This window comes from Leuresthes tenuis, unplaced genomic scaffold (genome assembly GCF_036924035.1).
Source record: "Leuresthes tenuis unplaced genomic scaffold, fLeuTen1.0.hap1 SCAF_17, whole genome shotgun sequence".
NCBI classification, from domain to species: Eukaryota; Metazoa; Chordata; class Actinopteri; order Atheriniformes; family Atherinopsidae; genus Leuresthes; species Leuresthes tenuis.
In genome coordinates this window covers 21,438,052-21,464,170 of record NW_027325371.1, presented here as the reverse complement: position 1 = coordinate 21,464,170, position 26,119 = coordinate 21,438,052, and the positions used below count along the sequence as shown (strand labels likewise).

At 43.3% G+C, this 26,119-nt stretch overlaps 8 non-coding genes across 8 annotated transcripts; all 8 read right to left on the bottom strand.

Moving 5' to 3' along the window:
- Positions 1-2,845: 2,845 nt before the first annotated feature.
- Positions 2,846-2,919, bottom strand: trnan-guu (transfer RNA asparagine (anticodon GUU)). Its single transcript has one exon. It is a non-coding gene; the product is annotated as a tRNA-Asn (tRNA).
- A 3,402-nt stretch (positions 2,920-6,321) lies between these two features.
- On the bottom strand, positions 6,322-6,395 carry trnan-guu (transfer RNA asparagine (anticodon GUU)). The gene has a single exon. It is a non-coding gene; the product is annotated as a tRNA-Asn (tRNA).
- Positions 6,396-9,797: 3,402 nt separating this feature from the next.
- Positions 9,798-9,871, bottom strand: trnan-guu (transfer RNA asparagine (anticodon GUU)). The gene has a single exon. It is a non-coding gene; the product is annotated as a tRNA-Asn (tRNA).
- A 3,402-nt stretch (positions 9,872-13,273) lies between these two features.
- On the bottom strand, positions 13,274-13,347 carry trnan-guu (transfer RNA asparagine (anticodon GUU)). The gene has a single exon. It is a non-coding gene; the product is annotated as a tRNA-Asn (tRNA).
- Positions 13,348-16,748: 3,401 nt separating this feature from the next.
- trnan-guu (transfer RNA asparagine (anticodon GUU)) lies at positions 16,749-16,822 on the bottom strand. Its single transcript has one exon. It is a non-coding gene; the product is annotated as a tRNA-Asn (tRNA).
- Positions 16,823-20,217: 3,395 nt separating this feature from the next.
- On the bottom strand, positions 20,218-20,291 carry trnan-guu (transfer RNA asparagine (anticodon GUU)). The gene has a single exon. It is a non-coding gene; the product is annotated as a tRNA-Asn (tRNA).
- Positions 20,292-23,686: 3,395 nt separating this feature from the next.
- On the bottom strand, positions 23,687-23,760 carry trnan-guu (transfer RNA asparagine (anticodon GUU)). The gene has a single exon. It is a non-coding gene; the product is annotated as a tRNA-Asn (tRNA).
- Positions 23,761-25,574: 1,814 nt separating this feature from the next.
- trnan-guu (transfer RNA asparagine (anticodon GUU)) lies at positions 25,575-25,648 on the bottom strand. The gene has a single exon. It is a non-coding gene; the product is annotated as a tRNA-Asn (tRNA).
- Between the last annotated feature and the right edge of the window lie 471 nt (positions 25,649-26,119).

The window sequence follows — 26,119 nt, the reverse complement described above, 5'->3', positions numbered from 1 at the left end:
GGACGAAGATGAAAGTTCAGAGGAGGATACTGCAGCTGTTGAGGAGCCTGAGCCTGAGCCTGAGCCTGAGCCGAGAAACACCCATTGTGTTTTGAAGTTTATTACAGTGTGTAGCAATGGAAATGAGAGCAGTTTTAGTTCACACTCTTGTTCTAACACACACATAGGCACAGTGCACAATCAGTTAAAAACTTGATATGGCAAACGACTGACCATATTGATTTAAATATTCAATAATACATCTGCTGAAAGAGCATTGAACTTATACCTCTCCTTTCTTTATCACTTAAGTTTAAACCCTATTGTGGAAGACAGTAATTCTAATGACAACACTGGACACATCCATCAGAACTGGAAGCCCTCTGACTACTTCCAACAGCACATCGATGACCAAGTTTTTAAAGAAATGTCAGAACGAACAAACAATCGGGAGATGTTGATCACTGGAGGAAGTCTAAAATCCACACCAGAGGAGCTGAAAACCTTCTTTGGCATGTCTATGTACATGGCATGCCTCGGATACCCTAGGATCCGGATGTACTGGGCGGCGAAGACAAGGGTCCCAGTTATAGCTGATGCAATGAGTCGAGACAGATTCTTCAAGATCAGGCAGTCCATCAAAGTCACAAATGATCTTGATGTCTCTGATGAGGAGAAGAAGCGCGATCCCCTCTGGAAGGTGAGACCTCTCTTAAACAGAGTGTCTGTTTAATCTGCCTAGGCCAGGGAAGGCATTTGTAGATGAGCAGATAATTCCATTCACAGGCCGGTGTCCTTTACGACAGTTTTTGCCCGGAAAACCAAACCCCACAGGACTGAAAGTATTTCTCCTTGCCAGTCCCAATGGTCTGGTACTGGAGTTTGAAGTTTACAAAGGCAAGAATACGTTCACTGTTCACCAACAACTTGGAATCAGAGGGAATGCAGTCTCCAGGTTGGCACAGTCTCTTTCAACAGGAACACACCTGTATTTTGACAGGTATTTCACCTCCATCAAGCTACAGGATAGTTTGAAAACAAATGGTCTCCTGGGTACGGGGACCATTATGAAGAATTGAATCTCTGCACCATGCAAATCAAAGATGTCAGATGACACCAAACGAAACAACAAAAAACAAGGAAGAGGTAAATCTGAAATGGTTGTTAAAAAACCATCTGAGGTTGCCGTGACAAAGTGGCAGGATAACAAGGCAGTCTTGATGGCCTCCACTGTCCGTGGGATAGAGCCCCAGGACAGTTGCATGAGATGGTCAGCAAAAGAGAAGCTCCATGTTACTTTGCCTCGACCAGCTGTTGTAGCTGAATACAACAAAAACATGGGCGGCTACGATTTGTGCGACCGCATGATCAGCTTCTATCCTATGTCAAGCCGCACAAGGAAATGGATCCGTACAGTCCTGCATTTTGTTGACCTGGCAGCTGGATCGAGTACAGGTCAGACCACCAAGTCTCTGGAAAACCAAAGAAAGAGAGGCTGCAGTATTTCGACTTCAAGCTGCTGCTGGCTGAGGAGATGATTGCTCAGGCACAGGGAGATCACAAGGCTGACAATGTGGCCAGTGACGATGAAGAGATGAGTACTGATGAAGAGTACATTCCAACAAAGAAGAGGAGGCCTGCTGAACCTCAGCCCAATGCCAATGTCCAAAAATACGGGGCAGTCCACTTGCCAAAGATGGAGGAGGCTGCTCATTCATCACGGTGCAGAAGAGAGGGATGCAAAGGGAAAACATCTGTCAAGTGCATCAAGCATAACATGTTTCTGTGTGTTTCAAAGGCCAAAAACTGTTTCCTGTTGTACCATTCATGATACGCTGTGATTTGGAGCTGTATGTGATGACGTAAATTTGAGTATTCAAACATTGTTGGGTGTTCTGCTAAGTTTGAATTCTTGTTCAAATGTTTATTGTGGGGAGTACCAGTAAGGATATTCCAGTAAATATGTGTTTATTTTGGTGCCATGTTTAACTAACCCTGTTTGGTAGTTTGAAGAGTTGACAGTGAGAAATTGCGATAGTATAGGTCAGACAGAAATGTGCTGATTTCCTCCCTCATGTAAAATAGCCAGATCATTCAGATGTCTTCATCTATTTTAATGTTTATGAAATAAGAAGATTTTTTAAAAGAAATCCACATGAAAATGAATTCGGTATTATAACATTACATCATTACATTTTATATCAAACAAGACCCGATGTCCACCACAAGGGACAGTCCAGAAAAAATAAATAGACAATGTTTTTGAAAAACAATTGTTGCAGTATGTTTCTTTCAACCACAATACTTAAATTATCATTAAAATATCAAAAAAGCAAAATTTTTTTCCTCTTAGTCTCTCATGGCATACTAATAACCATTTGAATGATAAAGAATCAATGTAAGTACCTAAGATGACTTTATTAAGATGACTTTATTGTCATGTAGTCACACGAAATGGTTCTCTGCATCTGACTCATCCAGGTTGGCAGCTGTTGAACACACACATGCACGGGGTGACACACTCATGGAGACAGATGCCATACACTGGAGCGGTGGGGCAGCCAATTACAGCGCCCGGGGAGCATGGGGGGTACGGAGCGGCGAGATTAGGAATGGAAGTTATTGGAGGACCCACTCTAACCAAAGAGCCTGATAGGTTGTGGGTACAGTGGGACACGTTAGGCCGGCGGCTTTCGATTTGCTACCAAACATACAACTGGTTGCTTAGCAGTCGATAGAAAAAAATTCCTACTCGGTTGTAAAGGACGGGGCCGGAGCCCGTAGAAAGAGATATATACGCAGACCGTGTTCTGAAGACATGGCAGCAGTATGTCTGAGTTACCAACGATCTGTTGGTAAACACACTTGTCCCTGGGTGGGCTCGAAACACCAACCTTTCGGTTAACAGCCGAACGCGCTGGCCGATTGCGCCACAGAGACTCGATGGACAGCGTAATAATTGTGTCTGAAAATCATTATCCTCCCGAGACCCGGCAATTCATTTTTGTCCTTTGTGCAGGACATGAGTCTGAGACCTCTAAGTCAGGCATAACTTATAAAATCTATCTGAGTCCTACTGTCCCTCTCAGGGGACATCCTGGGCTCTGTCTTGATGCCCCAGTTGTGGGGATGTGGCCAACACATCACATGCACTGTCTTTTGAAAATGGCGGGAATTTCAACGTCCACGTTTTACAGCAACAAGAGAGGTTAGTTGACAATGTTTTGCAGATATCATGTTTCTATTGTTAAAAATCTATTTTTTCTTTAATATCAAAGTCTTTACTTCAATTTAGTAACATTTTTATGAAGACACAGTATTTTTAACCCTTTCAAAACATAACTTCTATGTAATGTCCTTTGTAGTGGACATCAGGACTTACTAACCCCCATTTTTAATACATCAGGGAGCAGAGGGCTAAGTGAGGCAGAGAAGATTTTGCTAAGAGTTGTGGAGGGAGATTCAGATTTCATGAGATGGATGAGGCCCAGAGAGAGGACGAAGATGAAAGTTCAGAGGAGGATACTGCAGCTGTTGAGGAGCCTGAGCCTGAGCCTGAGCCTGAGCCGAGAAACACCCATTGTGTTTTGAAGTTTATTACAGTGTGTAGCAATGGAAATGAGAGCAGTTTTAGTTCACACTCTTGTTCTAACACACACACAGGCACAGTGCACAATCAGTTAAAAACTTGATATGGCAAACTACTGACCATATTGATTTAAATATTCAATAATACATCTGCTGAAAGAGCATTGAACTTATACCTCTCCTTTCTTTATCACTTAAGTTTCAACCCTATTGTGGAAGACAGTAATTCTAATGACAACACTGGACACATCCATCAGAACTGGAAGCCCTCTGACTACTTCCAACAGCACATCGATGACCAAGTTTTTAAAGAAATGTCAGAACGAACAAACAATCGGGAGATGTTGATCACTGGAGGAAGTCTAAAAACCACACCAGAGGAGCTGAAAACCTTCTTTGGCATGTCTATGTACATGGCATGCCTCGGATACCCTAGGATCCGGATGTACTGGGCGGCAAAGACAAGGGTCCCAGTTATAGCTGATGCAATGAGTCGAGACAGATTCTTCAAGATCAGGCAGTCCATCAAAGTCACAAATGATCTTGATGTCTCTGATGAGGAGAAGAAGCGTGATCCCCTCTGGAAGGTGAGACCTCTCTTAAACAGAGTGTCTGTTTAATCTGCCTAGGCCAGGGAAGGCATTTGTAGATGAGCAGATAATTCCATTCACAGGCCGGTGTCCTGTACGACAGTTTGTGCCCGGAAAACCAAACCCCACAGGACTGAAAGTATTTCTCCTTGCCAGTCCCAATGGTCTGGTACTGGAGTTTGAAGTGTACAAAGGCAAGAATACGTTCACTGTTGACCAACAACTTGGAATCAGAGGGAATGCAGTCTCCAGGTTGGCACAGTCTCTTTCAACAGGAACACACCTGTATTTTGACAGGTATTTCACCTCCATCAAGCTACAGGATAGTTTGAAAACAAATGGTCTCCTGGGTACGGGGACCATTATGAAGAATTGAATCTCTGCACCATGCAAATCAAAGATGTCAGATGACACCAAACGAAACAACAAAAAACAAGGAAGAGGTAAATCTGAAATGGTTGTTAAAAAACCATCTGAGGTTGCCGTGACAAAGTGGCAGGATAACAAGGCAGTCTTGATGACCTCCACTTTCCGTGGGATAGAGCCCCAGGACAGTTGCATGAGATGGTCAGCAAAAGAGAAGCTCCATGTTACTGTGCCTCGACCAGCTGTTGTAGCTGAATACAACAAAAACATGGGCGGCTACGATTTGTGCGACCGCAAGATCAGCTTCTATCCTATGTCAAGCCGCACAAGAAAATGGATCCGTACAGTCCTGCATTTTGTTGACCTGGCAGCTGGATCGAGTACAGGTCAGACCACCAAGTCTCTGGAAAACCAAAGAAAGAGAGGCTGCAGTATTTCGACTTCAAGCTGCTGCTGGCTGAGGAGATGATTGCTCAGGCACAGGGAGATCACAAGGCTGACAATGTGGCCAGTGACGATGAAGAGATGAGTACTGATGAAGAGTACATTCCAACAAAGAAGAGGAGGCCTGTTGAACCTCAGCCCAATGCCAATGTCCAAAAATACGGGGCAGTCCATTTGCCAAAGATGGAGGAGGCTGCTCATTCATCACGGTGCAGAAGAGAGGGATGCAAAGGAAAAACATCTGTCAAGTTCATCGAGCATAACATGTTTCTGTGTGTTTCAAAGGCCAAAAACTGTTTCCTGTTGTACCATTCATGATACGCTGTGATTTGGAGTTGTATATGATGCCGTAAATTTGAGTATTCAAACATTGTTGGGTGTTCTGCTAAGTTTGAATTCTTGTTCAAATGTTTATTGTGGGGAGTACCAGTAAGGATATTCCAGTAAATATGTGTTTATTTTGGTGCCATGTTTAACTAACCCTGTTTGGTAGTTTGAAGAGTTGACAGTGAGAAATTGCGATAGTATAGGTCAGACAGATATGTGCTGATTTCCTCCCTCATGTAAAATAGCCAGATCATTCAGATGTCTTCATCTATTTTAATGTTTATGAAATAAGAAGATTTTTTAAAAGAAATCCACATGAAAATGAATTCGGTATTATAACATTACATCATTACATTTTATATCAAACAAGACCCGATGTCCACCACAAGGGACAGTCCAGAAAAAATAAATAGACAATGTTTTTGAAAAAAAATTGTTGCAGTATGTTTCTTTCAACCACAATACTTAAATTATCATTAAAATATCAAAAAAGCAAAAAAAATTTTCCTCTTAGTCTCTCATGGCATACTAATAACCATTTGAATGATAAAGAATCAATGTAAGTACCTAAGATGACTTTATTAAGATGACTTTATTGTCATGTAGTCACACGAAATGGTTTTCCGCATCTGACTCATCCAGGTTGGCAGCTGTTGAACACACACATGCACGGGGTGACACACTCATGGAGACAGATGCCATACACTGGAGCGGTGGGGCAGCCACTTCCAGCGCCCGGGGAGCATGGGGGGTACGGAGCGGCGAGATTAGGAATGGAAGTTATTGGAGGACCCACTCTAACCACAGAGGCTGATAGGTTGTGGGTACAATGGGACACGTTAGGCCGGCGGCTTTCGATTTGCTACCAAACATACAACTGGTTGCTTAGCAGTCGATAGAAAAAAATTCCTACTCGGTTGTAAAGGACGGGGCCGGAGCCCGTAGAAAGAGATATATACGCAGACCGTGTTCTGAAGCCATGGCAGCAGTATGGCTGAGTTAGCAACGATCTGTTGGTAAACACACTCGTCCCTGGGTGGGCTCGAACCACCAACCTTTCGGTTAACAGCCGAACGCGCTGGCCGATTGCGCCACAGAGACTCGATGGACAGCGTAATAATTGTGTCTGAAAATCATTATTCTCCCGAGACCCGGCAATTAATTTTTGTCCTCTGTGCAGGACATGAGTCTGAGACCTCTAAGTCAGGCATAACTTATAAAATCTATCTGAGTCCTACTGTCCCTCTCAGAGGACATCCTGGGCTCTGTCTTGATGCCCCAGTTGTGGGGATGTGGCCAACACATCACATGCACTGTCTTTTGAAAATGGCGGGAATTTCAACGTCCACGTTTTACAGCAACAAGAGAGGTTAGTTGACAATGTTTTGCAGATATCATGTTTCTATTGTTAAAAATCTATTTTTTCTTTAATATCAAAGTCTTTACTTCAATTTAGTAACATTTTTATGAAGACACAGTATTTTTAACCCTTTCAAAACATAACTTCTATGTAATGTCCTTTGTAGTGGACATCAGGACTTACTAACCCCCATTTTTAATACATCAGGGAGCAGAGGGCTAAGTGAGGCAGAGAAGATTTTGCTAAGAGTTGTGGAGGGAGATTCAGATTTCATGAGATGGATGAGGCCCAGAGAGAGGACGAAGATGAAAGTTCAGAGGAGGATACTGCAGCTGTTGAGGAGCCTGAGCCTGAGCCTGAGCCTGAGCCGAGAAACACCCATTGTGTTTTGAAGTTTATTACAGTGTGTAGCAATGGAAATGAGAGCAGTTTTAGTTCACACTCTTGTTCTAACACACACATAGGCACAGTGCACAATCAGTTAAAAACTTGATATGGCAAACGACTGACCATATTGATTTAAATATTCAATAATACATCTGCTGAAAGAGCATTGAACTTATACCTCTCCTTTCTTTATCACTTAAGTTTCAACCCTATTGTGGAAGACAGTAATTCTAATGACAACACTGGACACATCCATCAGAACTGGAAGCCCTCTGACTACTTCCAACAGCACATCGATGACCAAGTTTTTAAAGAAATGTCAGAACGAACAAACAATCGGGAGATGTTGATCACTGGAGGAAGTCTAAAATCCACACCAGAGGAGCTGAAAACCTTCTTTGGCATGTCTATGTACATGGCATGCCTCGGATACCCTAGGATCCGGATGTACTGGGCGGCGAAGACAAGGGTCCCAGTTATAGCTGATGCAATGAGTCGAGACAGATTCTTCAAGATCAGGCAGTCCATCAAAGTCACAAATGATCTTGATGTCTCTGATGAGGAGAAGAAGCGCGATCCCCTCTGGAAGGTGAGACCTCTCTTAAACAGAGTGTCTGTTTAATCTGCCTAGGCCAGGGAAGGCATTTGTAGATGAGCAGATAATTCCATTCACAGGCCGGTGTCCTTTACGACAGTTTTTGCCCGGAAAACCAAACCCCACAGGACTGAAAGTATTTCTCCTTGCCAGTCCCAATGGTCTGGTACTGGAGTTTGAAGTTTACAAAGGCAAGAATACGTTCACTGTTCACCAACAACTTGGAATCAGAGGGAATGCAGTCTCCAGGTTGGCACAGTCTCTTTCAACAGGAACACACCTGTATTTTGACAGGTATTTCACCTCCATCAAGCTACAGGATAGTTTGAAAACAAATGGTCTCCTGGGTACGGGGACCATTATGAAGAATTGAATCTCTGCACCATGCAAATCAAAGATGTCAGATGACACCAAACGAAACAACAAAAAACAAGGAAGAGGTAAATCTGAAATGGTTGTTAAAAAACCATCTGAGGTTGCCGTGACAAAGTGGCAGGATAACAAGGCAGTCTTGATGGCCTCCACTGTCCGTGGGATAGAGCCCCAGGACAGTTGCATGAGATGGTCAGCAAAAGAGAAGCTCCATGTTACTGTGCCTCGACCAGCTGTTGTAGCTGAATACAACAAAAACATGGGCGGCTACGATTTGTGCGACCGCATGATCAGCTTCTATCCTATGTCAAGCCGCACAAGGAAATGGATCCGTACAGTCCTGCATTTTGTTGACCTGGCAGCTGGATCGAGTACAGGTCAGACCACCAAGTCTCTGGAAAACCAAAGAAAGAGAGGCTGCAGTATTTCGACTTCAAGCTGCTGCTGGCTGAGGAGATGATTGCTCAGGCACAGGGAGATCACAAGGCTGACAATGTGGCCAGTGACGATGAAGAGATGAGTACTGATGAAGAGTACATTCCAACAAAGAAGAGGAGGCCTGCTGAACCTCAGCCCAATGCCAATGTCCAAAAATACGGGGCAGTCCACTTGCCAAAGATGGAGGAGGCTGCTCATTCATCACGGTGCAGAAGAGAGGGATGCAAAGGAAAAACATCTGTCAAGTTCATCGAGCATAACATGTTTCTGTGTGTTTCAAAGGCCAAAAACTGTTTCCTGTTGTACCATTCATGATACGCTGTGATTTGGAGTTGTATATGATGCCGTAAATTTGAGTATTCAAACATTGTTGGGTGTTCTGCTAAGTTTGAATTCTTGTTCAAATGTTTATTGTGGGGAGTACCAGTAAGGATATTCCAGTAAATATGTGTTTATTTTGGTGCCATGTTTAACTAACCCTGTTTGGTAGTTTGAAGAGTTGACAGTGAGAAATTGCGATAGTATAGGTCAGACAGATATGTGCTGATTTCCTCCCTCATGTAAAATAGCCAGATCATTCAGATGTCTTCATCTATTTTAATGTTTATGAAATAAGAAGATTTTTTAAAAGAAATCCACATGAAAATGAATTCGGTATTATAACATTACATCATTACATTTTATATCAAACAAGACCCGATGTCCACCACAAGGGACAGTCCAGAAAAAATAAATAGACAATGTTTTTGAAAAAAAATTGTTGCAGTATGTTTCTTTCAACCACAATACTTAAATTATCATTAAAATATCAAAAAAGCAAAAAAAATTTTCCTCTTAGTCTCTCATGGCATACTAATAACCATTTGAATGATAAAGAATCAATGTAAGTACCTAAGATGACTTTATTAAGATGACTTTATTGTCATGTAGTCACACGAAATGGTTTTCCGCATCTGACTCATCCAGGTTGGCAGCTGTTGAACACACACATGCACGGGGTGACACACTCATGGAGACAGATGCCATACACTGGAGCGGTGGGGCAGCCACTTCCAGCGCCCGGGGAGCATGGGGGGTACGGAGCGGCGAGATTAGGAATGGAAGTTATTGGAGGACCCACTCTAACCAAAGAGCCTGATAGGTTGTGGGTACAGTGGGACACGTTAGGCCGGCGGCTTTCGATTTGCTACCAAACATACAACTGGTTGCTTAGCAGTCGATAGAAAAAAATTCCTACTCGGTTGTAAAGGACGGGGCCGGAGCCCGTAGAAAGAGATATATACGCAGACCGTGTTCTGAAGACATGGCAGCAGTATGTCTGAGTTACCAACGATCTGTTGGTAAACACACTCGTCCCTGGGTGGGCTCGAAACACCAACCTTTCGGTTAACAGCCGAACGCGCTGGCCGATTGCGCCACAGAGACTCGATGGACAGCGTAATAATTGTGTCTGAAAATCATTATCCTCCCGAGACCCGGCAATTCATTTTTGTCCTTTGTGCAGGACATGAGTCTGAGACCTCTAAGTCAGGCATAACTTATAAAATCTATCTGAGTCCTACTGTCCCTCTCAGGGGACATCCTGGGCTCTGTCTTGATGCCCCAGTTGTGGGGATGTGGCCAACACATCACATGCACTGTCTTTTGAAAATGGCGGGAATTTCAACGTCCACGTTTTACAGCAACAAGAGAGGTTAGTTGACAATGTTTTGCAGATATCATGTTTCTATTGTTAAAAATCTATTTTTTCTTTAATATCAAAGTCTTTACTTCAATTTAGTAACATTTTTATGAAGACACAGTATTTTTAACCCTTTCAAAACATAACTTCTATGTAATGTCCTTTGTAGTGGACATCAGGACTTACTAACCCCCATTTTTAATACATCAGGGAGCAGAGGGCTAAGTGAGGCAGAGAAGATTTTGCTAAGAGTTGTGGAGGGAGATTCAGATTTCATGAGATGGATGAGGCCCAGAGAGAGGACGAAGATGAAAGTTCAGAGGAGGATACTGCAGCTGTTGAGGAGCCTGAGCCTGAGCCTGAGCCTGAGCCGAGAAACACCCATTGTGTTTTGAAGTTTATTACAGTGTGTAGCAATGGAAATGAGAGCAGTTTTAGTTCACACTCTTGTTCTAACACACACACAGGCACAGTGCACAATCAGTTAAAAACTTGATATGGCAAACTACTGACCATATTGATTTAAATATTCAATAATACATCTGCTGAAAGAGCATTGAACTTATACCTCTCCTTTCTTTATCACTTAAGTTTCAACCCTATTGTGGAAGACAGTAATTCTAATGACAACACTGGACACATCCATCAGAACTGGAAGCCCTCTGACTACTTCCAACAGCACATCGATGACCAAGTTTTTAAAGAAATGTCAGAACGAACAAACAATCGGGAGATGTTGATCACTGGAGGAAGTCTAAAAACCACACCAGAGGAGCTGAAAACCTTCTTTGGCATGTCTATGTACATGGCATGCCTCGGATACCCTAGGATCCGGATGTACTGGGCGGCAAAGACAAGGGTCCCAGTTATAGCTGATGCAATGAGTCGAGACAGATTCTTCAAGATCAGGCAGTCCATCAAAGTCACAAATGATCTTGATGTCTCTGATGAGGAGAAGAAGCGTGATCCCCTCTGGAAGGTGAGACCTCTCTTAAACAGAGTGTCTGTTTAATCTGCCTAGGCCAGGGAAGGCATTTGTAGATGAGCAGATAATTCCATTCACAGGCCGGTGTCCTGTACGACAGTTTGTGCCCGGAAAACCAAACCCCACAGGACTGAAAGTATTTCTCCTTGCCAGTCCCAATGGTCTGGTACTGGAGTTTGAAGTGTACAAAGGCAAGAATACGTTCACTGTTGACCAACAACTTGGAATCAGAGGGAATGCAGTCTCCAGGTTGGCACAGTCTCTTTCAACAGGAACACACCTGTATTTTGACAGGTATTTCACCTCCATCAAGCTACAGGATAGTTTGAAAACAAATGGTCTCCTGGGTACGGGGACCATTATGAAGAATTGAATCTCTGCACCATGCAAATCAAAGATGTCAGATGACACCAAACGAAACAACAAAAAACAAGGAAGAGGTAAATCTGAAATGGTTGTTAAAAAACCATCTGAGGTTGCCGTGACAAAGTGGCAGGATAACAAGGCAGTCTTGATGACCTCCACTTTCCGTGGGATAGAGCCCCAGGACAGTTGCATGAGATGGTCAGCAAAAGAGAAGCTCCATGTTACTGTGCCTCGACCAGCTGTTGTAGCTGAATACAACAAAAACATGGGCGGCTACGATTTGTGCGACCGCAAGATCAGCTTCTATCCTATGTCAAGCCGCACAAGAAAATGGATCCGTACAGTCCTGCATTTTGTTGACCTGGCAGCTGGATCGAGTACAGGTCAGACCACCAAGTCTCTGGAAAACCAAAGAAAGAGAGGCTGCAGTATTTCGACTTCAAGCTGCTGCTGGCTGAGGAGATGATTGCTCAGGCACAGGGAGATCACAAGGCTGACAATGTGGCCAGTGACGATGAAGAGATGAGTACTGATGAAGAGTACATTCCAACAAAGAAGAGGAGGCCTGTTGAACCTCAGCCCAATGCCAATGTCCAAAAATACGGGGCAGTCCATTTGCCAAAGATGGAGGAGGCTGCTCATTCATCACGGTGCAGAAGAGAGGGATGCAAAGGAAAAACATCTGTCAAGTTCATCGAGCATAACATGTTTCTGTGTGTTTCAAAGGCCAAAAACTGTTTCCTGTTGTACCATTCATGATACGCTGTGATTTGGAGTTGTATATGATGCCGTAAATTTGAGTATTCAAACATTGTTGGGTGTTCTGCTAAGTTTGAATTCTTGTTCAAATGTTTATTGTGGGGAGTACCAGTAAGGATATTCCAGTAAATATGTGTTTATTTTGGTGCCATGTTTAACTAACCCTGTTTGGTAGTTTGAAGAGTTGACAGTGAGAAATTGCGATAGTATAGGTCAGACAGATATGTGCTGATTTCCTCCCTCATGTAAAATAGCCAGATCATTCAGATGTCTTCATCTATTTTAATGTTTATGAAATAAGAAGATTTTTTAAAAGAAATCCACATGAAAATGAATTCGGTATTATAACATTACATCATTACATTTTATATCAAACAAGACCCGATGTCCACCACAAGGGACAGTCCAGAAAAAATAAATAGACAATGTTTTTGAAAAAAAATTGTTGCAGTATGTTTCTTTCAACCACAATACTTAAATTATCATTAAAATATCAAAAAAGCAAAAAAAATTTTCCTCTTAGTCTCTCATGGCATACTAATAACCATTTGAATGATAAAGAATCAATGTAAGTACCTAAGATGACTTTATTAAGATGACTTTATTGTCATGTAGTCACACGAAATGGTTTTCCGCATCTGACTCATCCAGGTTGGCAGCTGTTGAACACACACATGCACGGGGTGACACACTCATGGAGACAGATGCCATACACTGGAGCGGTGGGGCAGCCACTTCCAGCGCCCGGGGAGCATGGGGGGTACGGAGCGGCGAGATTAGGAATGGAAGTTATTGGAGGACCCACTCTAACCACAGAGGCTGATAGGTTGTGGGTACAATGGGACACGTTAGGCCGGCGGCTTTCGATTTGCTACCAAACATACAACTGGTTGCTTAGCAGTCGATAGAAAAAAATTCCTACTCGGTTGTAAAGGACGGGGCCGGAGCCCGTAGAAAGAGATATATACGCAGACCGTGTTCTGAAGCCATGGCAGCAGTATGTCTGAGTTAGCAACGATCTGTTGGTAAACACACTCGTCCCTGGGTGGGCTCGAACCACCAACCTTTCGGTTAACAGCCGAACGCGCTGGCCGATTGCGCCACAGAGACTCGATGGACAGCGTAATAATTGTGTCTGAAAATCATTATTCTCCCGAGACCCGGCAATTAATTTTTGTCCTCTGTGCAGGACATGAGTCTGAGACCTCTAAGTCAGGCATAACTTATAAAATCTATCTGAGTCCTACTGTCCCTCTCAGAGGACATCCTGGGCTCTGTCTTGATGCCCCAGTTGTGGGGATGTGGCCAACACATCACATGCACTGTCTTTTGAAAATGGCGGGAATTTCAACGTCCACGTTTTACAGCAACAAGAGAGGTTAGTTGACAATGTTTTGCAGATATCATGTTTCTATTGTTAAAAATCTATTTTTTCTTTAATATCAAAGTCTTTACTTCAATTTAGTAACATTTTTATGAAGACACAGTATTTTTAACCCTTTCAAAACATAACTTCTATGTAATGTCCTTTGTAGTGGACATCAGGACTTACTAACCCCCATTTTTAATACATCAGGGAGCAGAGGGCTAAGTGAGGCAGAGAAGATTTTGCTAAGAGTTGTGGAGGGAGATTCAGATTTCATGAGATGGATGAGGCCCAGAGAGAGGACGAAGATGAAAGTTCAGAGGAGGATACTGCAGCTGTTGAGGAGCCTGAGCCTGAGCCTGAACCTGAGCCGAGAAACACCCATTGTGTTTTGAAGTTTATTACAGTGTGTAGCAATGGAAATGAGAGCAGTTTTAGTTCACACTCTTGTTCTAACACACACACAGGCACAGTGCACAATCAGTTAAAAACTTGATATGGCAAACTACTGACCATATTGATTTAAATATTCAATAATACATCTGCTGAAAGAGCATTGAACTTATACCTCTCCTTTCTTTATCACTTAAGTTTCAACCCTATTGTGGAAGACAGTAATTCTAATGACAACACTGGACACATCCATCAGAACTGGAAGCCCTCTGACTACTTCCAACAGCACATCGATGACCAAGTTTTTAAAGAAATGTCAGAACGAACAAACAATCGGGAGATGTTGATCACTGGAGGAAGTCTAAAATCCACACCAGAGGAGCTGAAAACCTTCTTTGGCATGTCTATGTACATGGCATGCCTCGGATACCCTAGGATCCGGATGTACTGGGCGGCAAAGACAAGGGTCCCAGTTATAGCTGATGAAATGAGTCGAGACAGATTCTTCAAGATCAGGCAGTCCATCAAAGTCACAAATGATCTTGATGTCTCTGATGAGGAGAAGAAGCGCGATCCCCTCTGGAAGGTGAGACCTCTCTTAAACAGAGTGTCTGTTTAATCTGCCTAGGCCAGGGAAGGCATTTGTAGATGAGCAGATAATTCCATTCACAGGCCGGTGTCCTTTACGACAGTTTTTGCCCGGAAAACCAAACCCCACAGGACTGAAAGTATTTCTCCTTGCCAGTCCCAATGGTCTGGTACTGGAGTTTGAAGTGTACAAAGGCAAGAATACGTTCACTGTTGACCAACAACTTGGAATCAGAGGGAATGCAGTCTCCAGGTTGGCACAGTCTCTTTCAACAGGAACACACCTGTATTTTGACAGGTATTTCACCTCCATCAAGCTACAGGATAGTTTGAAAACAAATGGTCTCCTGGGTACGGGGACCATTATGAAGAATTGAATCTCTGCACCATGCAAATCAAAGATGTCAGATGACACCAAACGAAACAACAAAAAACAAGGAAGAGGTAAATCTGAAATGGTTGTTAAAAAACCATCTGAGGTTGCCGTGACAAAGTGGCAGGATAACAAGGCAGTCTTGATGGCCTCCACTGTCCGTGGGATAGAGCCCCAGGACAGTTGCATGAGATGGTCAGCAAAAGAGAAGCTCCATGTTACTGTGCCTCGACCAGCTGTTGTAGCTGAATACAACAAAAACATGGGCGGCTACGATTTGTGCGACCGCATGATCAGCTTCTATCCTATGTCAAGCCGCACAAGGAAATGGATCCGTACAGTCCTGCATTTTGTTGACCTGGCAGCTGGATCGAGTACAGGTCAGACCACCAAGTCTCTGGAAAACCAAAGAAAGAGAGGCTGCAGTATTTCGACTTCAAGCTGCTGCTGGCTGAGGAGATGATTGCTCAGGCACAGGGAGATCACAAGGCTGACAATGTGGCCAGTGACGATGAAGAGATGAGTACCGATGAAGAGTACATTCCAACAAAGAAGAGGAGGCCTGTTGAACCTCAGCCCAATGCCAATGTCCAAAAATACGGGGCAGTCCACTTGCCAAAGATGGAGGAGGCTGCTCATTCATCACGGTGCAGAAGAGAGGGATGCAAAGGGAAAGCATCTGTCAAGTGCATCAAGCATAACATGTTTCTGTGTGTTTCAAAGGCCAAAAACTGTTTCCTGTTGTACCATTCATGATACGCTGTGATTTGGAGCTGTATGTGATGCCGTAAATTTGAGTATTCAAACATTGTTGGGTGTTCTGCTAAGTTTGAATTCTTGTTCAAATGTTTATTGTGGGGAGTACCAGTAAGGATATTCCAGTAAATATGTGTTTATTTTGGTGCCATGTTTAACTAACCCTGTTTGGTAGTTTGAAGAGTTGATAGTGAGAAATTGCGATAGTATAGGTCAGACAGAAATGTGCGGATTTCCTCCCTCATGTAAAATAGCCAGATCATTCAGATGTCTTCATCTATTTTAATGTTTATGAAATAAGAAGATTTTTTAAAAGAAATCCACATGAAAATGAATTCGGTATTATAACATTACATCATTACATTTTATATCAAACAAGACCCGATGTCCACCACAAGGGACAGTCCAGAAAAAATAAATAGACAATGTTTTTGAAAAAAAATTGTTGCAGTATGTTTCTTTCAACCACAATACTTAAATTATCATTAAAATATCAAAAAAGCAAAATTTTTTTCCTCTTAGTCTCTCATGGCATACTAATAACCATTTGAATGATAAAGAATCAATGTAAGTACCTAAGATGACTTTATTAAGATGACTTTATTGTCATGTAGTCACACGAAATGGTTTTCCGCATCTGACTCATCCAGGTTGGCAGCTGTTGAACACACACATGCACGGGGTGACACACTCATGGAGACAGATGCCATACACTGGAGCGGTGGGGCAGCCACTTCCAGCGCCCGGGGAGCATGGGGGGTACGGAGCGGCGAGATTAGGAATGGAAGTTATTGGAGGACCCACTCTAACCACAGAGGCTGATAGGTTGTGGGTACAGTGGGACACGTTAGGCCGGCGGCTTTCGATTTGCTACCAAACATACAACTGGTTGCTTAGCAGTCGATAGAAAAAAATTCCTACTCGGTTGTAAAGGACGGGGCCGGAGCCCGTAGAAAGAGATATATACGCAGACCGTGTTCTGAAGACATGGCAGCAGTATGTCTGAGTTAGCAACGATCTGTTGGTAAACACACTCGTCCCTGGGTGGGCTCGAACCACCAACCTTTCGGTTAACAGCCGAACGCGCTGGCCGATTGCGCCACAGAGACTCGATGGACAGCGTAATAATTGTGTCTGAAAATCATTATTCTCCCGAGACCCGGCAATTAATTTTTGTCCTCTGTGCAGTACATGAGTCTGAGACCTCTAAGTCAGGCATAACTTATAAAATCTATCTGAGTCCTACTGTCCCTCTCAGAGGACATCCTGGGCTCTGTCTTGATGCCCCAGTTGTGGGGATGTGGCCAACACATCACATGCACTGTCTTTTGAAAATGGCGGGAATTTCAACGTCCACGTTTTACAGCAACAAGAGAGGTTAGTTGACAATGTTTTGCAGATATCATGTTTCTATTGTTAAAAATCTATTTTTTCTTTAATATCAAAGTCTTTACTTCAATTTAGTAACATTTTTATGAAGACACAGTGTTTTTAACCCTTTCAAAACATAACTTCTATGTAATGTCCTTTGTAGTGGACATTAGGACTTACTAACCCCCATTTTTAATACATCAGGGAGCAGAGGGCTAAGTGAGGCAGAGAAGATTTTGCTAAGAGTTGTGGAGGGAGATTCAGATTTGATGAGATGGATGAGGCCCAGAGAGAGGAGGAAGATGAAAGTTCAGAGGAGGATACTGCAGCTGTTGAGGAGCCTGAGCCTGAGCCTGAGCCGAGAAACACCCATTGTGTTTTGAAGTTTATTACAGTGTGTAGCAATGGAAATGAGAGCAGTTTTAGTTCACACTCTTGTTCTAACACACACACAGGCACAGTACACAATCAGTTAAAAACTTGATATGGCAAACTACTGACCATATTGATTTAAATATTCAATAATACATCTGCTGAAAGAGCATTGAACTTATACCTCTCCTTTCTTTATCACTTAAGTTTCAACCCTATTGTGGAAGACAGTAATTCTAATGACAACACTGGACACATCCATCAGAACTGGAAGCCCTCTGACTACTTCCAACAGCACATCGATGACCAAGTTTTTAAAGAAATGTCAGAACGAACAAACAATCGGGAGATGTTGATCACTGGAGGAAGTCTAAAATCCACACCAGAGGAGCTGAAAACCTTCTTTGGCATGTCTATGTACATGGCATGCCTCGGATACCCTAGGATCCGGATGTACTGGGCGGCAAAGACAAGGGTCCCAGTTATAGCTGATGAAATGAGTCGAGACAGATTCTTCAAGATCAGGCAGTCCATCAAAGTCACAAATGATCTTGATGTCTCTGATGAGGAGAAGAAGCGCGATCCCCTCTGGAAGGTGAGACCTCTCTTAAACAGAGTGTCTGTTTAATCTGCCTAGGCCAGGGAAGGCATTTGTAGATGAGCAGATAATTCCATTCACAGGCCGGTGTCCTTTACGACAGTTTTTGCCCGGAAAACCAAACCCCACAGGACTGAAAGTATTTCTCCTTGCCAGTCCCAATGGTCTGGTATTGGAGTTTGAAGTGTACAAAGGCAAGAATACGTTCACTGTTGACCAACAACTTGGAATCAGAAGGAATGCAGTCTCCAGGTTGGCACAGTCTCTTTCAACAGGAACACACCTGTATTTTGACAGGTATTTCACCTCCATCAAGCTACAGGATAGTTTGAAAACAAATGGTCTCCTGGGTACGGGGACCATTATGAAGAATTGAATCTCTGCACCATGCAAATCAAAGATGTCAGATGACACCAAACGAAACAACAAAAAACAAGGAAGAGGTAAATCTGAAATGGTTGTTAAAAAACCATCTGAGGTTGCCGTGACAAAGTGGCAGGATAACAAGGCAGTCTTGATGGCCTCCACTGTCCGTGGGATAGAGCCCCAGGACAGTTGCATGAGATGGTCAGCAAAAGAGAAGCTCCATGTTACTGTGCCTCGACCAGCTGTTGTAGCTGAATACAACAAAAACATGGGCGGCTACGATTTGTGCGACCGCATGATCAGCTTCTATCCTATGTCAAGCCGCACAAGGAAATGGATCCGTACAGTCCTGCATTTTGTTGACCTGGCAGCTGGATCGAGTACAGGTCAGACCACCAAGTCTCTGGAAAACCAAAGAAAGAGAGGCTGCAGTATTTCGACTTCAAGCTGCTGCTGGCTGAGGAGATGATTGCTCAGGCACAGGGAGATCACAAGGCTGACAATGTGGCCAGTGACGATGAAGAGATGAGTACTGATGAAGAGTACATTCCAACAAAGAAGAGGAGGCCTGTTGAACCTCAGCCCAATGCCAATGTCCAAAAATACGGGGCAGTCCACTTGCCAAAGATGGAGGAGGCTGCTCATTCATCACGGTGCAGAAGAGAGGGATGCAAAGGGAAAGCATCTGTCAAGTGCATCAAGCATAACATGTTTCTGTGTGTTTCAAAGGCCAAAAACTGTTTCCTGTTGTACCATTCATGATACGCTGTGATTTGGAGCTGTATGTGATGCCGTAAATTTGAGTATTCAAACATTGTTGGGTGTTCTGCTAAGTTTGAATTCTTGTTCAAATGTTTATTGTGGGGAGTACCAGTAAGGATATTCCAGTAAATATGTGTTTATTTTGGTGCCATGTTTAACTAACCCTGTTTGGTAGTTTGAAGAGTTGATAGTGAGAAATTGCGATAGTATAGGTCAGACAGAAATGTGCGGATTTCCTCCCTCATGTAAAATAGCCAGATCATTCAGATGTCTTCATCTATTTTAATGTTTATGAAATAAGAAGATTTTTTAAAAGAAATCCACATGAAAATGAATTCGGTATTATAACATTACATCATTACATTTTATATCAAACAAGACCCGATGTCCACCACAAGGGACAGTCCAGAAAAAATAAATAGACAATGTTTTTGAAAAAAAATTGTTGCAGTATGTTTCTTTCAACCACAATACTTAAATTATCATTAAAATATCAAAAAAGCAAAATTTTTTTCCTCTTAGTCTCTCATGGCATACTAATAACCATTTGAATGATAAAGAATCAATGTAAGTACCTAAGATGACTTTATTAAGATGACTTTATTGTCATGTAGTCACACGAAATGGTTCTCCGCATCTGACTCATCCAGGTTGGCAGCTGTTGAACACACACATGCACGGGGTGACACACTCATGGAGACAGATGCCATACACTGGAGCGGTGGGGCAGCCAATTACAGCGCCCGGGGAGCATGGGGGGTACGGAGCGGTGAGATTAGGAATGGAAGTTATTGGAGGACCCACTCTAACCACAGAGGCTGATAGGTTGTGGGTACAGTGGGACACGTTAGGCCGGCGGCTTTCGATTTGCTACCAAACATACAACTGGTTGCTTAGCAGTCGATAGAAAAAAATTCCTACTCGGTTGTAAAGGACGGGGCCGGAGCCCGTAGAAAGAGATATATACGCAGACCGTGTTCTGAAGACATGGCAGCAGTATGGCTGAGTTACCAACGATCTGTTGGTAAACACACTCGTCCCTGGGTGGGCTCGAACCACCAACCTTTTGATTAACAGCCGAACGCGCTGGCCAATTGCGCCACAGAGACTCGATGGACAGCGTAATAATTGTGTCTGAAAATCATTATTCTCCCGAGACCCGGCAATTAATTTTTGTCCTCTGTGCAGGACATGAGTCTGAGACCTCTAAGTCAGGCATAACTTATAAAATCTATCTGAGTCCTACTGTCCCTCTCAGAGGACATCCTGGGCTCTGTCTTGATGCCCCAGTTGTGGGGATGTGGCCAACACATCACATGCACTGTCTTTTGAAAATGGCGGGAATTTCAACGTCCACGTTTTACAGCAACAAGAGAGGTTAGTTGACAATGTTTTGCAGATATCATGTTTCTATTGTTAAAAATCTATTTTTTCTTTAATATCAAAGTCTTTACTTCAATTTAGTAACATTTTTATGAAGACACAGTATTTTTAACCCTTTCAAAACATAACTTCTATGTAATGTCCTTTGTAGTGGACATCAGGACTTACTAACCCCCATTTTTAATACATCAGGGAGCAGAGGGCTAAGTGAGGCAGAGAAGATTTTGCTAAGAGTTGTGGAGGGAGATTCAGATTTGATGAGATGGATGAGGCCCAGAGAGAGGAGGAAGATGAAAGTTCAGAGGAGGATACTGCAGCTGTTGAGGAGCCTGAGCCTGAGCCTGAGCCGAGAAACACCCATTGTGTTTTGAAGTTTATTACAGTGTGTAGCAATGGAAATGAGAGCAGTTTTAGTTCACACTCTTGTTCTAACACACACACAGGCACAGTGCACAATCAGTTAAAAACTTGATATGGCAAACGACTGACCATATTGATTTAAATATTCAATAAAACATCTGCTGAAAGAGCATTGAACTTATACCTCTCCTTTCTTTATCACTTAAGTTTCAACCCTATTGTGGAAGACAGTAATTCTAATGACAACACTGGACACATCCATCAGAACTGGAAGCCCTCTGACTACTTCCAACAGCACATCGATGACCAAGTTTTTAAAGAAATGTCAGAACGAACAAACAATCGGGAGATGTTGATCACTGGAGGAAGTCTAAAATCCACACCAGAGGAGCTGAAAACCTTCTTTGGCATGTCTATGTACATGGCATGCCTCGGATACCCTAGGATCCGGATGTACTGGGCGGCAAAGACAAGGGTCCCAGTTATAGCTGATGAAATGAGTCGAGACAGATTCTTCAAGATCAGGCAGTCCATCAAAGTCACAAATGATCTTGATGTCTCTGATGAGGAGAAGAAGCGCGATCCCCTCTGGAAGGTGAGACCTCTCTTAAACAGAGTGTCTGTTTAATCTGCCTAGGCCAGGGAAGGCATTTGTAGATGAGCAGATAATTCCATTCACAGGCCGGTGTCCTTTACGACAGTTTTTGCCCGGAAAACCAAACCCCACAGGACTGAAAGTATTTCTCCTTGCCAGTCCCAATGGTCTGGTACTGGAGTTTGAAGTTTACAAAGGCAAGAATACGTTCACTGTTGACCAACAACTTGGAATCAGAGGGAATGCAGTCTCCAGGTTGGCACAGTCTCTTTCAACAGGAACACACCTGTATTTTGACAGGTATTTCACCTCCATCAAGCTACAGGATAGTTTGAAAACAAATGGTCTCCTGGGTACGGGGACCATTATGAAGAATTGAATCTCTGCACCATGCAAATCAAAGATGTCAGATGACACCAAACGAAACAACAAAAAACAAGGAAGAGATAAATCTGAAATGGTTGTTAAAAAACCATCTGAGGTTGCCGTGAGAAAGTGGCAGGATAACAAGGCAGTCTTGATGGCCTCCACTGTCCGTGGGATAGAGCCCCAGGACAGTTGCATGAGATGGTCAGCAAAAGAGAAGCTCCATGTTACTGTGCCTCGACCAGCTGTTGTAGCTGAATACAACAAAAACATGGGCGGCTACGATTTGTGCGACCGCATGATCAGCTTCTATCCTATGTCAAGCCGCACAAGGAAATGGATCCGTACAGTCCTGCATTTTGTTGACCTGGCAGCTGGATCGAGTACAGGTCAGACCACCAAGTCTCTGGAAAACCAAAGAAAGAGAGGCTGCAGTATTTCGACTTCAAGCTGCTGCTGGCTGAGGAGATGATTGCTCAGGCACAGGGAGATCACAAGGCTGACAATGTGGCCAGTGACGATGAAGAGATGAGTACTGATGAAGAGTACATTCCAACAAAGAAGAGGAGGCCTGTTGAACCTCAGCCCAATGCCAATGTCCAAAAATACGGGGCAGTCCACTTGCCAAAGATGGAGGAGGCTGCTCATTCATCACGGTGCAGAAGAGAGGGATGCAAAGGGAAAGCATCTGTCAAGTGCATCAAGCATAACATGTTTCTGTGTGTTTCAAAGGCCAAAAACTGTTTCCTGTTGTACCATTCATGATACGCTGTGATTTGGAGCTGTATGTGATGCCGTAAATTTGAGTATTCAAACATTGTTGGGTGTTCTGCTAAGTTTGAATTCTTGTTCAAATGTTTATTGTGGGGAGTACCAGTAAGGATATTCCAGTAAATATGTGTTTATTTTGGTGCCATGTTTAACTAACCCTGTTTGGTAGTTTGAAGAGTTGACAGTGAGAAATTGCGATAGTATAGGTCAGACAGAAATGTGCTGATTTCCTCCCTCATGTAAAATAGCCAGATCATTCAGATGTCTTCATCTATTTTAATGTTTATGAAATAAGAAGATTTTTTAAAAGAAATCCACATGAAAATGAATTCGGTATTATAACATTACATCATTACATTTTATATCAAACAAGACCCGATGTCCACCACAAGGGACAGTCCAGAAAAAATAAATAGACAATGTTTTTGAAAAAAAATTGTTGCAGTATGTTTCTTTCAACCACAATACTTAAATTATCATTAAAATATCAAAAAAGCAAAAATTTTTTCCTCTTAGTCTCTCATGGCATACTAATAACCATTTGAATGATAAAGAATCAATGTAAGTACCTAAGATGACTTTATTAAGATGACTTTATTGTCATGTAGTCACACGAAATGGTTCTCCGCATCTGACTCATCCAGGTTGGCAGCTGTTGAACACACACATGCACGGGGTGACACACTCATGGAGACAGATGCCATACACTGGAGCGGTGGGGCAGCCAATTACAGCGCCCGGGGAGCATGGGGGGTACGGAGCGGCGAGATTAGGAATGGAAGTTATTGGAGGACCCACTCTAACCACAGAGGCTGATAGGTTGTGGGTACAGTGGGACACGTTAGGCCGGCGGCTTTCGATTTGCTACCAAACATACAACTGGTTGCTTAGCAGTCGATAGAAAAAAATTCCTACTCGGTTGTAAAGGACGGGGCCGGAGCCCGTAGAAAGAGATATATACGCAGACCGTGTTCTGAAGATATGGCAGCAGTATGTCTGAGTTAGCAACGATCTGTTGGTAAACACACTCGTCCCTGGGTGGGCTCGAACCACCAACCTTTCGGTTAACAGCCGAACGCGCTGGCCGATTGCGCCACAGAGACTCGATGGACAGTGTAATAATTGTGTCTGAAAATCATTATTCTCCCGAGACCCGGCAATTAATTTTTGTCCTCTGTGCAGGACATGAGTCTGAGACCTCTAAGTCAGGCATAACTTATAAAATCTATCTGAGTCCTACTGTCCCTCTCAGAGGACATCCTGGGCTCTGTCTTGATGCCCCAGTTGTGGGGATGTGGCCAACACATCACATGCACTGTCTTTTGAAAATGGCGGGAATTTCAACGTCCACGTTTTACAGCAACAAGAGAGGTTAGTTGACAATGTTTTGCAGATATCACGTTTCTATTGTTAAAAATCTATTTTTTCTTTAATATCAAAGTCTTTACTTCAATTTAGTAACATTTTTATGAAGACACAGTATTTTTAACCCTTTCAAAACATAACTTCTATGTAATGTCCTTTGTAGTGGACATCAGGACTTACTAACCCCCATTTTTAATACATCAGGGAGCAGAGGGCTAAGTGAGGCAGAGAGGATTTTGCTATGAGTTGTGGAGGGAGATTCAGATTTGATGAGATGGATGAGGCCCAGAGAGAGGAGGAAGATGAAAGTTCAGAGGAGGATACTGCAGCTGTTGAGGAGCCTGAGCCTGAGCCTGAGCCGAGAAACACCCATTGTGTTTTGAAGTTTATTACAGTGTGTAGCAATGGAAATGAGAGCAGTTTTAGTTCACACTCTTGTTCTAACACACACATAGGCACAGTGCACAATCAGTTAAAAACTTTATATGGCAAACTACTGACCATATTGATTTAAATATTCAATAATACATCTGCTGAAAGAGCATTGAACTTATACCTCTCCTTTCTTTATCACTTAAGTTTCAACCCTATTGTGGAAGACAGTAATTCTAATGACAACACTGGACACATCCATCAGAACTGGAAGCCCTCTGACTACTTCCAACAGCACATCGATGACCAAGTTTTTAAAGAAATGTCAGAACGAACAAACAATCGGGAGATGTTGATCACTGGAGGAAGTCTAAAATCCACACCAGAGGAGCTGAAAACCTTCTTTGGCATGTCTATGTACATGGCATGCCTCGGATACCCTAGGATCCGGATGTACTGGGCGGCAAAGACAAGGGTCCCAGTTATAGCTGATGAAATGAGTCGAGACAGATTCTTCAAGATCAGGCAGTCCATCAAAGTCACAAATGATCTTGATGTCTCTGATGAGGAGAAGAAGCGCGATCCCCTCTGGAAGGTGAGACCTCTCTTAAACAGAGTGTCTGTTTAATCTGCATAGGCCAAGGAAGGCATTTGTAGATGAGCAGATAATTCCATTCACTGGCCGGTGTCCTGTACGACAGTTTTTGCCCGGAAAACCAAACCCCACAGGACTGAAAGTATTTCTCCTTGCCAGTGCCAATGGTCTGGTACTGGAGTTCAAAGTGTACAAAGGCAAGAATACGTTCACTGTTGACCAACAACTTGGAATCAGAGGGAATGCAGTCTCCAGGTTGGCACAGTTGTCATACACTGGAGCGGTGGGGCAGCCACTTCCAGCTCCCAGGGAGCATGGGGGGTACGGAGCGGCGAGATTAGGAATGGAAGTTATTGGAGGACCCACTCTAAGCACAGAGCCTGATAGGTTGTGGGTACAGTGGGACACGTTACCCCGGCGGCTTTGGATTTGCTACCAAACATACAACTGGTTGCTGATAGCAAAAATGTCAAGTTTGGTTGTGAAGGACGAGGCCGCAGCCCGTAGAAAGAGATATAAACGCAGACAATGTTCTGAAGACATGGCAACAGTATATCTGAGTTACCAACAATCTGTTGGTGGGCTCGTCCCTGGGTGGGCTCGAACCACCAACCTTTCGGTTAACAGCCGAACGCGCTGGCCGATTGCGCCACAGAGACTATCACCGAATTCTTATCACCACAGAGACCATTTCCGTTTATGGCTTTCAGCTGTGTGAGGAGCATTACTGCCATCTACTGGACTGACTATTAAGCTGCTGGAGTTTTTCCTGCCGCAGCCTCTCAGGCACTGATAATGGTGCCTTTTTCTCTTCTTCTGTGATTATATTTGCAGAATACTTTACAGAGTCCTCTTAGTCTCTATTCAGATGTTGGTCCTCTCTATCTTTCATCCAGTTTGTTTGTCTCAGTACATGAAGACAGTCTGAGAGGTGAAAAGGTCAGAGGTCAGTCTGGATGTGCAGGAAAAGCAGCCTCATGGAGCTTCAGGGTTCTGTTAAATAACTCCTGAAGTTTACCCTCCTGTTATTGGATTATGTTAAATAAAGACAAGGGAGTATAACCAGCAGAGCTACTGCATGTACTACTACTCCTATCACTTCCATTGCAGCGTAGAGTCCGATCCCTCCT